General features: G+C 40.5%; 1 pseudogene; it reads left to right on the top strand.

The window, feature by feature from the left end:
* The first annotated feature begins 447 nt into the window (after window positions 1–447).
* On the top strand, window positions 448–2,283 carry LOC102431154 (annotated as a pseudogene).
* Window positions 2,284–9,921: the final 7,638 nt, after the last annotated feature.

Here is a 9,921-nt window from a genome sequence, read left to right on the forward strand (position 1 = left end):
TGTTCAATTAACACTACATCCATGACCACTGACTTTCGTAGAAAATCTTTGCCGACCATTGCATGAAAAGATATGCTCTTCTGGGACATTGGCTGAGAAAGTATTAAAAGAAATGCACAGAGATTTTCGCTCAGCCATGCAGAAGTCGTGTGATCAGTCTACTTCAGTGATGGCAAACCTTTTGAGCTCGGCGTGTCAGCATTTTGAAAAACCCTAACTTAACTCTGGTGCCGTGTCACATATAGAAATTTTTTGATATTTGCAACCATAGTAAAACAAAGACTTATATTTTTGATATTTATTTTATATATTTAAATGCCATTTAACAAAGAAAAATCAACCAAAAAAATGAGTTCGCGTGTCACCTCTGGCACGCGTGTCACCTCTGGCACGCGTGTCATAGGTTCGCCATCACTGGCCTACTTCGACGCCAGGATCCACTAAGAGATGAGGAGGTTGGGTACCGAAGGTGGAGAGGGATTCGTAGTGAAAGTCTGCGGCTTGTCCTGGACTTGCTGGGTGGACAAAGTGCAGTGTTGGTGTTTTTTTTTTTTTTCTGACTGCAAAATTCAAAATGGGGCTCAAGGTATTCGTTTCATCCACACCAGAGAAGGCAGACCGAGTGGCGAGGCTTTTGTTGAACTTGAATTAGAAGATGAAGTCAAATTGGCACTGAAAAAAGAGAGAAACTATGGGACACAGATATGTTGAAGTATTCAAATCGAGCAACGTTGAAATGGATTGGGTGTTGAAGCAGACTGGTCCAAATAGTCCTGACACGGCCAATGATAGCTTTGTACGGCTTAGAGGACTCATGTAGTAAGAAAGAAATTGTTCAGTTCTTCTCAGGGTTGGAAATTGTGCCAAATGGATAACATTGCTGGTGGACTTCCAGGAGAGGCGTACGGGGGAGGCCTTCATGCAGTTTGCTTCACAGGAAATAGCTGAAAAGGCTCTAAAGAAACACAAGGAAAGATCAGGACACAGATATATAGAAATTCTTTTTAAAAAAATATATTTTATTGATTTTTACAGAGAGAGATAGAAAGTTAGAAACATCGATGAGAGAGAAACATCGATCAGCTGCCTCCTGCACACTCCCTACTGGGGATGTGCCCGAAACCAAGGTACATGCCTTTGACCGGAATCGAACCTGAGACCCTTCAGTCTGCAGGCCAACACTCAATCCACTGAGCTAAACCAGTTAGGGATAGAAATTCTTAAGAACAGTCGAGCTGAAGTTAGAACTCACTATGGTCCACTACAAAGGCTTATGGCCTTGCAGCAGCCAGGTCCCTACCACAGACCTGGGGCTGGCAGAGGGCATAACAGCATTGGCAGGGGAGCTGGCTTTCAAAGGATAAGGAGTGATGCTTATGGTGGAGATTATGGAGGCTATGATGGTTATAATGGCTATAATGATGGCTGTGGTTTTGGATCAGATAGATTTGGAAGAGACCTTAATTACTGTTTTTCAGGAATGTCTGACCACAGATAGGGGGATGGTGGCTCTACTTTCCAGAGCACAACTGGACACTGTGTACACATGCGGGGATTTATATATATACTAGACATTTATATATATACTAGAAGCCCGTTGCATGAAGATTCGCGCAATAGGCCTTCCTTCCCCTGGCTGCTGGCACCAGTTTTCCTCTAGCACCTGGGACCCAGGCCTTTGGTCCGGCCGCAGCAGAGAAGCCAAGCCTCTTCATTCTTCATTCTTCATTCTTCAGTCTTCAGTCTTCACTCAGCCAGAGCCTTCAGTCTTTGCTTTGTGCCTGGGTATGCAAATTAACCGCCATCTTTGTTGGATTAATTTGCATACTCATCTGATTGGCTGGTGGGTGTAGCGAAGTGACACCAATTTGCATGTTTCTCTTTTATTAGTATAGATTTTCTTCACTGCTCAACCCTGGGAGAGTACATATTGAAATTGGTGCTGATGGCAGAGTAACTGGTGAAGCAGATGTCGAATTTGCAACTCATGAAGATGCTGTGGCAGCTATGTCAAAAGACAAAGCAAATATGCAAGACAGATATGTAGAAGTCTCCTTGCATTCTACAGCAGGAGCGAGCGGTGGTGCTTATGGCAGCCAGATGATGGGAGCCATGGGCTTGTCAAACCAGTCCCGTTATGGTGGCCCAGCCAGCCAGCAGCTGAGTGGTGCTTATGGAAGTGGCTTTGGCAGCCAGAGCAGCATGAGTGGATATGACCAAGTTTTACAGGAAAACTCCAGTGATTTTCAATCAAACATTGCACAGGCAGCCAAGCAGCAGTGAACAGCAGCTCCTACAGCAGTGGGAGCCGTGTGTCTGTGGGAGTGAACGGAATGGGAGGGATGGCTAGCATGTCTAGTATGAGTGGTGGGTGGGGAATGAAATTGATCCATATCACTGACTCTTGGTCAACATTATTTTAAAGAAGAAAAAACCAAAACTTAACATTTTTGCAATACCAGCTTGTGATTTATGCTTACTCCAAGTGGAAATCAGGATTGAATAAAAGACTTAAAGGTTCATTATTTTTGAACACAAATATTCATCTGGGATGTAACAACTAAGTTGAGTAAATTATAACAAACAATTTGCGGCTTTTCTCGAGTTAGTTCTATTATAGGATGTACTTAAGCAGTAAGTATATTTAGAGTAAAGAAGTTGAATTATGTTAAATGTTACTCTTACACCACATCACATTGAACAGTTTGGAAGCATGTTGAAAAACATACTTTTTTTTTGTAAAACTCAATATAGGAGCCGTGTCTACAATTATAAAATGAAACATTTGGCATGTTTGTTAATTCTAGTTTTATTTAATAACTTCCAAGGCATGTAAGTTTAAGCTTTTTTTTTTTTTTAAGTTAATGGGGAAATTTTGAGACGCAATACCAATATTTTAGGATTTTGGTCTTGGTGTTTGTATGAAATTCCGAGGCCTTGATTTAAATCTTTCATTGTACTGTGATTTCCTTTTAGATGTATTGCGCTAAGTGAAACTTGTCAAATAAATTTCCCTTTTAAAAACTGCAAAAAAAAAAAAAATGCACAGAGACAGATGCCATGGTCATGACATTGAAGTACAAGTAAGACAGGTTTGTTGGAGGCACTAATAGTTGAGGCTGCTGTGCAGGAACACCTGTTGCAGTAACCAGCTACTTTCTGATAATATTCTGCACTAGCCACACCACATGTAGCAACCATTCTGTAGACGAGCTCAACAGCCTGCATGGCCATAACTCCTTGACCAAGTAGGAATGGCAGTGAGGAGATCATGAAGCTAACTGTAAGGTCATGTCTGACCTGTGGTTAGACATGACCAGTGAGTACAAAACCAAGAAGCAAGCTGCTCCAGGTACAATATGTCCTAATGGGGGAGGGCTCACTTGTGATCTCCGCAGTGGTCAGATTTTTATCTGGTTGTGATAAGGGTAGGGGTGGATATGCAGGTAGCATACAGAAAAACCTAGATAAGCAGGAGTGACTCAATAAACTCCATGGCTGGTCAAACTTTCCATTCCAGTGTACATTCAAAATTTATTCTTTTCTGAAGTTGGTGTCAACCTCCTCTGTTCAGTTCCAACTTTCTTCCTGTTAGCAGTAGCTCCAAGGTCCAGCCTTCCCTGGTGGCCTCTTTGATTCTCCTCTCTTCAGCTAAATAGTATATGTGAAATACTTTACTGAAAACCCATGGTGATGACATTTTCTTAATGTTTGTTTTTCTATTTATAGTAGCAATGAAGATAGGAAACTTGCAAACTATAGAATTGTAGGAAACCAAAACAAAAGTTGTCCGTAGTTCTTATTCAAAAACATCCACTATCGACACTTTAGTGTATTTCTTTACACTTTCTTCTTACTAAGCACTTTAAATTAGTTTTTATTAAAGCAATATAAAAACTCAGAAAACCTTTTAAGTTATACAAATGTATCTAAGACTCCTTGCCCCTCCCCCCACACCTATGCCAAGTCTCACTCCCCAGAAATAAAAGGTTTAAATTTTCATCAGTAGCCACTGAATGTTTTTAAGGGATTTTTATTTGTTTATGGTGGTTACTCTCTAGCCTCCAATAATATATTTCATTACTATTTCTTGACTTATTGATTTTAGATGGTATTCATCAACTTGTTACGAAAGATGAGGAAATGAGAACACAGATATTCTTCCACCTGCCTCCTTCCTGATTTTTGTTATATTTTTTTAATTGTGGAAGTTTATAATGTTGATATTGTCTCATGACTTTAAGTTGCTGCTGTATGCTGTGTTTATAGACAGAGTCTGGAAATATAAACCCTGGGGAAGAGAGGGAGAGGGAGGTGGGGAGGAGCCAACTGCCTCCTCACTCCTTTAGTTAATGACGCTGTATCCCAAACTGATGTTTGCTGATGTTGTCTCTGAACTTGTACTATCTCTGGGCATCCTTTAGAGGAGTCCTCTTACCTATGAAGTTTTAGGCTGTGGTTTTCCATTCCTTTAATTGCTCCTTCAGTCTGATCCTATTTCGTTTCCATCTTCCAGAATTTTCTTAACAATTTCCTCAACTGCTATATCCATTCCATACTCCCATCCCTTAATGCTATGCTTTTAATCCTTAAACTTTTTTCCCCCCATTTCATTTATGGCCTTTCTGTTATTTCACAGGGACTTTGGGTTGGGCATGTGTTCAGTTCACCACTTCTAAACACTAGTAATAATTTCCCCCATATGGCAGTTGTTTGGTTTCAGCTATCTTATTATGAGCCTGATATCTTACTGATTGGATTAATTAATTCAGATCTTAATAAAACCAATGCTATAAGATCACATCGATATTTATTCAGATGCCAGGGACCTGAGCTCCTCCTTCTCCTTTGTCTCTGTCTTCTACTGTAGGCCCTGCCTCCTGTGTTTCTTCAGTTACATTAGTGATTTTCAACCTGTGTGCCTTAAGAATTTTTAAAACATGCAATACCTAACTGTTTAGTCAGGGGCATTGACCTCTTTTCCCTTAGATTGTCAAATAAAAAAAAATGACAACAGCCAACACATAGCCATCTGACGTAAACGATTCAGAGTGCTCGGCATAAAGCAGAGAATGAAATAGAAACAAACCCCATACTGCGGTGCTTATATTCTGGAAGGCAGGGATACGCTGTATCCTGTAGGGCTACAGCTATCAGCAGCACACATCTGGCCAACACAAGAAGGATAAAACGAGCAATGCTGCTGGCTTAGTAAACAGATCATTAAAACTCCTGGCTGGCTTATCAATGCCCCAAACTGTCTCGTAATGAATCACTGGGAAGTCAGAATCTCTTTGTCTGTAGAGCGGTGGCTATTTACTAATACCAATAATCACATTAAAGGAAGAAATAAATATTATAATACTTTTTAAAAAAAATTTGAGAACAATGCCAGTGTCCTACAATAGAGTAATGGTTAAATAAATTATGACATATCTGTAAAATGGAAATATGAGACTATTATAAATGATATTTATGAAGATTTCTTAAGAGAAAATTGTTAAGTGAAAAATCACAGTATTAAATTATATATATAGTTTGGCTTTGTGTAATAATTGAGCTGTTTCAGTTTAGTGGAGTATTAATAAAAATAGTATTTTTTAAAATTTATTATTATTATTTTTTTTGCCAATGGTTATTTTCAACTGTGCTCTGTTGAATTCCAGGTTAACATCTTGGACAGATTCCACACCTTTCTGGTTACTTTCAGGTTTCGAAGTGTAGCCTAGTTTTAAAACTTCACTCTCGCCCTGACCAGTTTGGCTCAGTGGATAGAGCGTCGGCCTGTGGACTGAAAGGTCCCAGGTTCGATTCCAGTCAAGAGCATGTACCTTGGTTGCAGCACATCCCCAGTAGGAAGTGTGCAGGAAGCAGCTGATAGATGTTTCTCTCTCATCGATGTTTCTAACTCTCTATCCCTCTCCCTTCCTCTCTGTAAAAAAATCAATAAAATATATTTAAAAAACAAAAAAACAAAAAACAAACAAACAAAGAACTTCACTCTCATTTCTGATTCCATTGCCTTTCCTTCCCCATGTGGTAGAAGTAGGGGAGGTAGTGCAGCTGGCCATGGTGGAGGGGTCAGTGGTGGGGAGGCCTCACTGGCCTCCCTCTGGGGTAACAGGTGCATGTCTGATGCCAGGGCCCTAGAGGAGGAGATGGCCTCCAGGAGGTGGAGTGTGGTTCCCTTGGAATAATGCTCAGATTTGCCAGGCCCCTCTGTTGCTGTGAGGAAGAGAGTAGACTTCCCTCAGGTCGACCAGCAGTTCACCCGCCCAGCTTCTTCTTCCCAGCATCCTCCTGGACAGCCCCATGCTCTTCTGCTTCTCCTCTAACTCCCCAGTCCTTCACATGGAATCATAAAACCTCAGATGTCCTTGCCATATTTTTTAAGGTCATGGTGAACCAGATTGGGGGTAGGAGCCCTCGTCTTCTTGTAGGTATATTATTTCTTTAAGCCTTATTGGCAGTGGTTGTTCTACTCCCACCTTCAGAAACTTTTAGAGTAGACATGCACATTGGTCTGTATGGATGCCCCACGAACAATGGAACACTCTCCCAAGAATTGCTTTAAACGCTTTATTCCAATGGCAGCACAAAGTTACAAAGGGGCTGCACCTCAGCAGGCATCAGTCAGGGAGTGAGATGCCAGTCCCCTGATCTTCGAGGCACTTTATGAATCTCTATGAATTCTCCTGGATTTCTTCCCCTTACTCCCACACACCTAGTCTTCCCTCTGCTAAGGTGAGGGCAAAAAGAGGAGTTTCCTAGGGTGTGGTTGATAGTGGTAAGGTTGGTTGTGCACTTTTTAATAAGCCCTGGCAGGAGGTTTTGAGTACTAATTCTTTATGGCTCCTTAGAGAATGGTCTCAACTTTGGGCAGCGGCCACTATTCTGGAGCAACAGGAATAATCCCACATCACATTCCACTTAGCAAAGATGGAAAAGGGAAAGGCTAGAGGCATTTTAAGTTGAATAATTTTTACCCCACTATTTGTATTGTTTAATTTATATTATCTGGGGGAAAAGTCTTCTTAAGTCATCCAACTATTACGGTTTTTCTAAATGTCTTGCGGTCTACCCGGCTTTGTTCCCAGTTATGATTTTGCTGTTTTAGATTGGATCAAGGCACATGAAATGACCACCCTGTTCTCCTTACCCTGCGACCTGGCAGATGCCATGACATCAGGCTCACTCTTGTTCTGTTGCTAAGAGCAGGCAACTGGCCACTATGCCCTTGATAAGAAGAAAGAGAGTGCAGTGGGGCCAAGCAAGCCGAGTGGCTCCTGCTTCCTGCTGTTGGATTTCTTACCTGAGCCTACACAGCCAGATCCTTCCTTCTTGTCTTAGATCCAACAGTGAATTGCATGGTTCCTGGTACGCAGCTACAGCCCGGACTTGCCACAGGTCCTGCTTTGCCTCTCAATTTTCAGAAAAGACATTCCTGTGCATGTCAGCTTCACTAAACTCTAATGCCAGGATCTGACCCATCACTAGCTTCTGTCTGTGTCAGTTCACCAAGGCTAACAACAGCCGTAAACAGCAATGTTTTAAAAATCATGGTAAAAATATACATAAGTATACATAAAATTTACCATTTTAACCATTTTTGTGTAAAATTCAGTGGCATTAAATTGTTCTATGACCATCACCACTGTCCATTTCTGGAAGATATCATCATCCCAAACAAAAATTCTGTATCTGTTAGACAATAACATCCCATTCCCCCCCTTCAGTCACTAGTTACCTTTATTCCAAATTTTGTCTTTATGAGTTTGCCTATTCTGGATATTTCATATAATATTATTTTCCCCCAAGGTTTACTAATCAGTAATTATTGAGTGCCCAGACTTTTGAAGCAGGAAAACAGAGATAATAGTTAAGGAAAGTATCTAAATTTATGTCCCTCACAACCCCTGACCCTAGAAAGAGATGCAGGGTTTTGGCTGTTGACTGTAGCACACTGTAGAGTACTGGGCTTCCCATGACTACCACCTTCATGATCTTTGTTATTTGTTTGTATCACTGATAGTATTAATTATGTCACTATTTAATTAAGGAAACTTTATATCACTGGAAAGTCAGTGTTGTTTATAAATGAAAAGAAACTGAAAGTTGATGGAATTTAAACATAGTTATTACATTTTAGCTAGATACTGTTGCATGCAAAGTTTTTTATACAAAAGTCTGCTCTTTAAAAAAAAATTGCCCAGCCAGTGTGGTTCAGTGGTTAAGCGTCAACTCAGGAACCAGAGGTCGCTGGTTCAATTCCTGGTTAGGGCACATGCCTGGGTTGCAGGCTCAATCCCCAGTGGGGAGCATGCAGGATGCAGATGATTAATGATGTTCCTCTCTCATTTATGTTTCTATCTCTCTAGCCCTTTTCCTTCCTCTCTTTCTAAAAATCAATAAAAATGTTAATAAAAAATTCAATGAAAACATTAAAAAAAGATTTTAAAAATTAGCAAGCATTAGCAATGTGCTAAAGACTGCCACCAGGCTGAGATTTTCTCTTTCCTGAATTTAGAAAGATTGGGATCCAGTTATTTACTACTATGTCTATAGGCCACTAAAATGATTTCAGGTACCACTAGTGTTAAGTTGGCGACACTACTTTCATAATTTTTGTCATGTTTTCCCTTGTGTTATCTGGGTCCTGCATGCTTTACTTAGCCTAACACAAGTTACTTATATAGCTGTAGTGAGAAGGAAATTTAAATATTTAAATTTTATAATTTCTTTTCCTTTGGAATCATATTTCTGAAATTAGTTTCTTATTGATTTAACTATCAAGAAAAAATTTTCAGATGCTGAAATCAGGGATTATTTTAATGTACCAAGGCATTAAAGATTTTTTTTTTTTTTTAAAAAAAAGGGGGGGGGGAGAAAGGAAAAGCATTTTACTTCCCTTTTAATAATTCAAGATTTCACTGAACTGAAAGTATTAAGGAAAAAAGTCACCTGAGTAATAAAGCATGCATCATTTTAATGGATTAAAGTTCAAATCACTGCAAAGCAGCTTATTTTTTATCCATCACCATGGATACAAAAGGACAGCTGAAGTGCACGCATCTGACATCACAAGCACGCCCAGGCAGGCCTGGGAGGAGAGCGTGCAGCCCCACAAAGGACAAGAAGAAAAGCAGTGACGGGAGGGGAGGGAGAGGCAGAGGGAACGGTCATTGTTAAGAGGATGAATCAGAAGTTCAGTTGGGAGGATTAAATAGGAGGAGGCACGAGGCCAACGGGGAAGCTTGGAGACTAGCAGTTGTTTACATCGACCCTTTAATGCTCCTTAGACTGAAATAGAACCAGAGGGAGACCGAGAGAGAAGGTATATCATCAGGTCACTCGCTACTCAAATGGCATTTGCCATGGTTTCTTTTTATGTTCTCCTTATTTGATGTTTAGGTTTTGATTTTAACGCATGTCCTAAAGCTTTGGCCTGCTTGGCTCACCTAATTTTAAAAATCAATCCCCAAAGTGGCTAAAGCCTCCAAGTAACAGCTTGAGAGAATCAAAGGAGCCAGTACCCACCGGACAATAGAAAGTCGCAAATATTGAGAAAAATGGCTATTTTAGGTAGCATGTTCTTCTTCATGAGCAGACACAATTTTTACTTTAGTTTTTTTTTAAATTTTGTGTTAATTTAAAATTCTGTTTCCTATCAAAGGCAGTGCATTTATTCCCAGGCTGCTGTGTGTGTATAAATACCCAGACTCTGCCGGGTTCGGGGGTAGCCTGGAAAAGGATTAACAGCCGGCTCTCTAGGGAGAGCCCTGATTTGTAGCATTTGCTGATTTCTGTGGTATAAACATTCTCACCACACCTGATTTCCAGCTGCAAGCCTGATGTCAACTGGCTTGTAGGGTTTTTGAAAGTGTAACAGTTGGTACCAGCGAGCTCTTAAACAGTGACTGG

The sequence above is a fragment of the Myotis lucifugus genome, unplaced genomic scaffold (genome assembly GCF_000147115.1).
Source record: "Myotis lucifugus unplaced genomic scaffold, Myoluc2.0 scaffold_71, whole genome shotgun sequence".
NCBI classification, from domain to species: Eukaryota; Metazoa; Chordata; class Mammalia; order Chiroptera; family Vespertilionidae; genus Myotis; species Myotis lucifugus.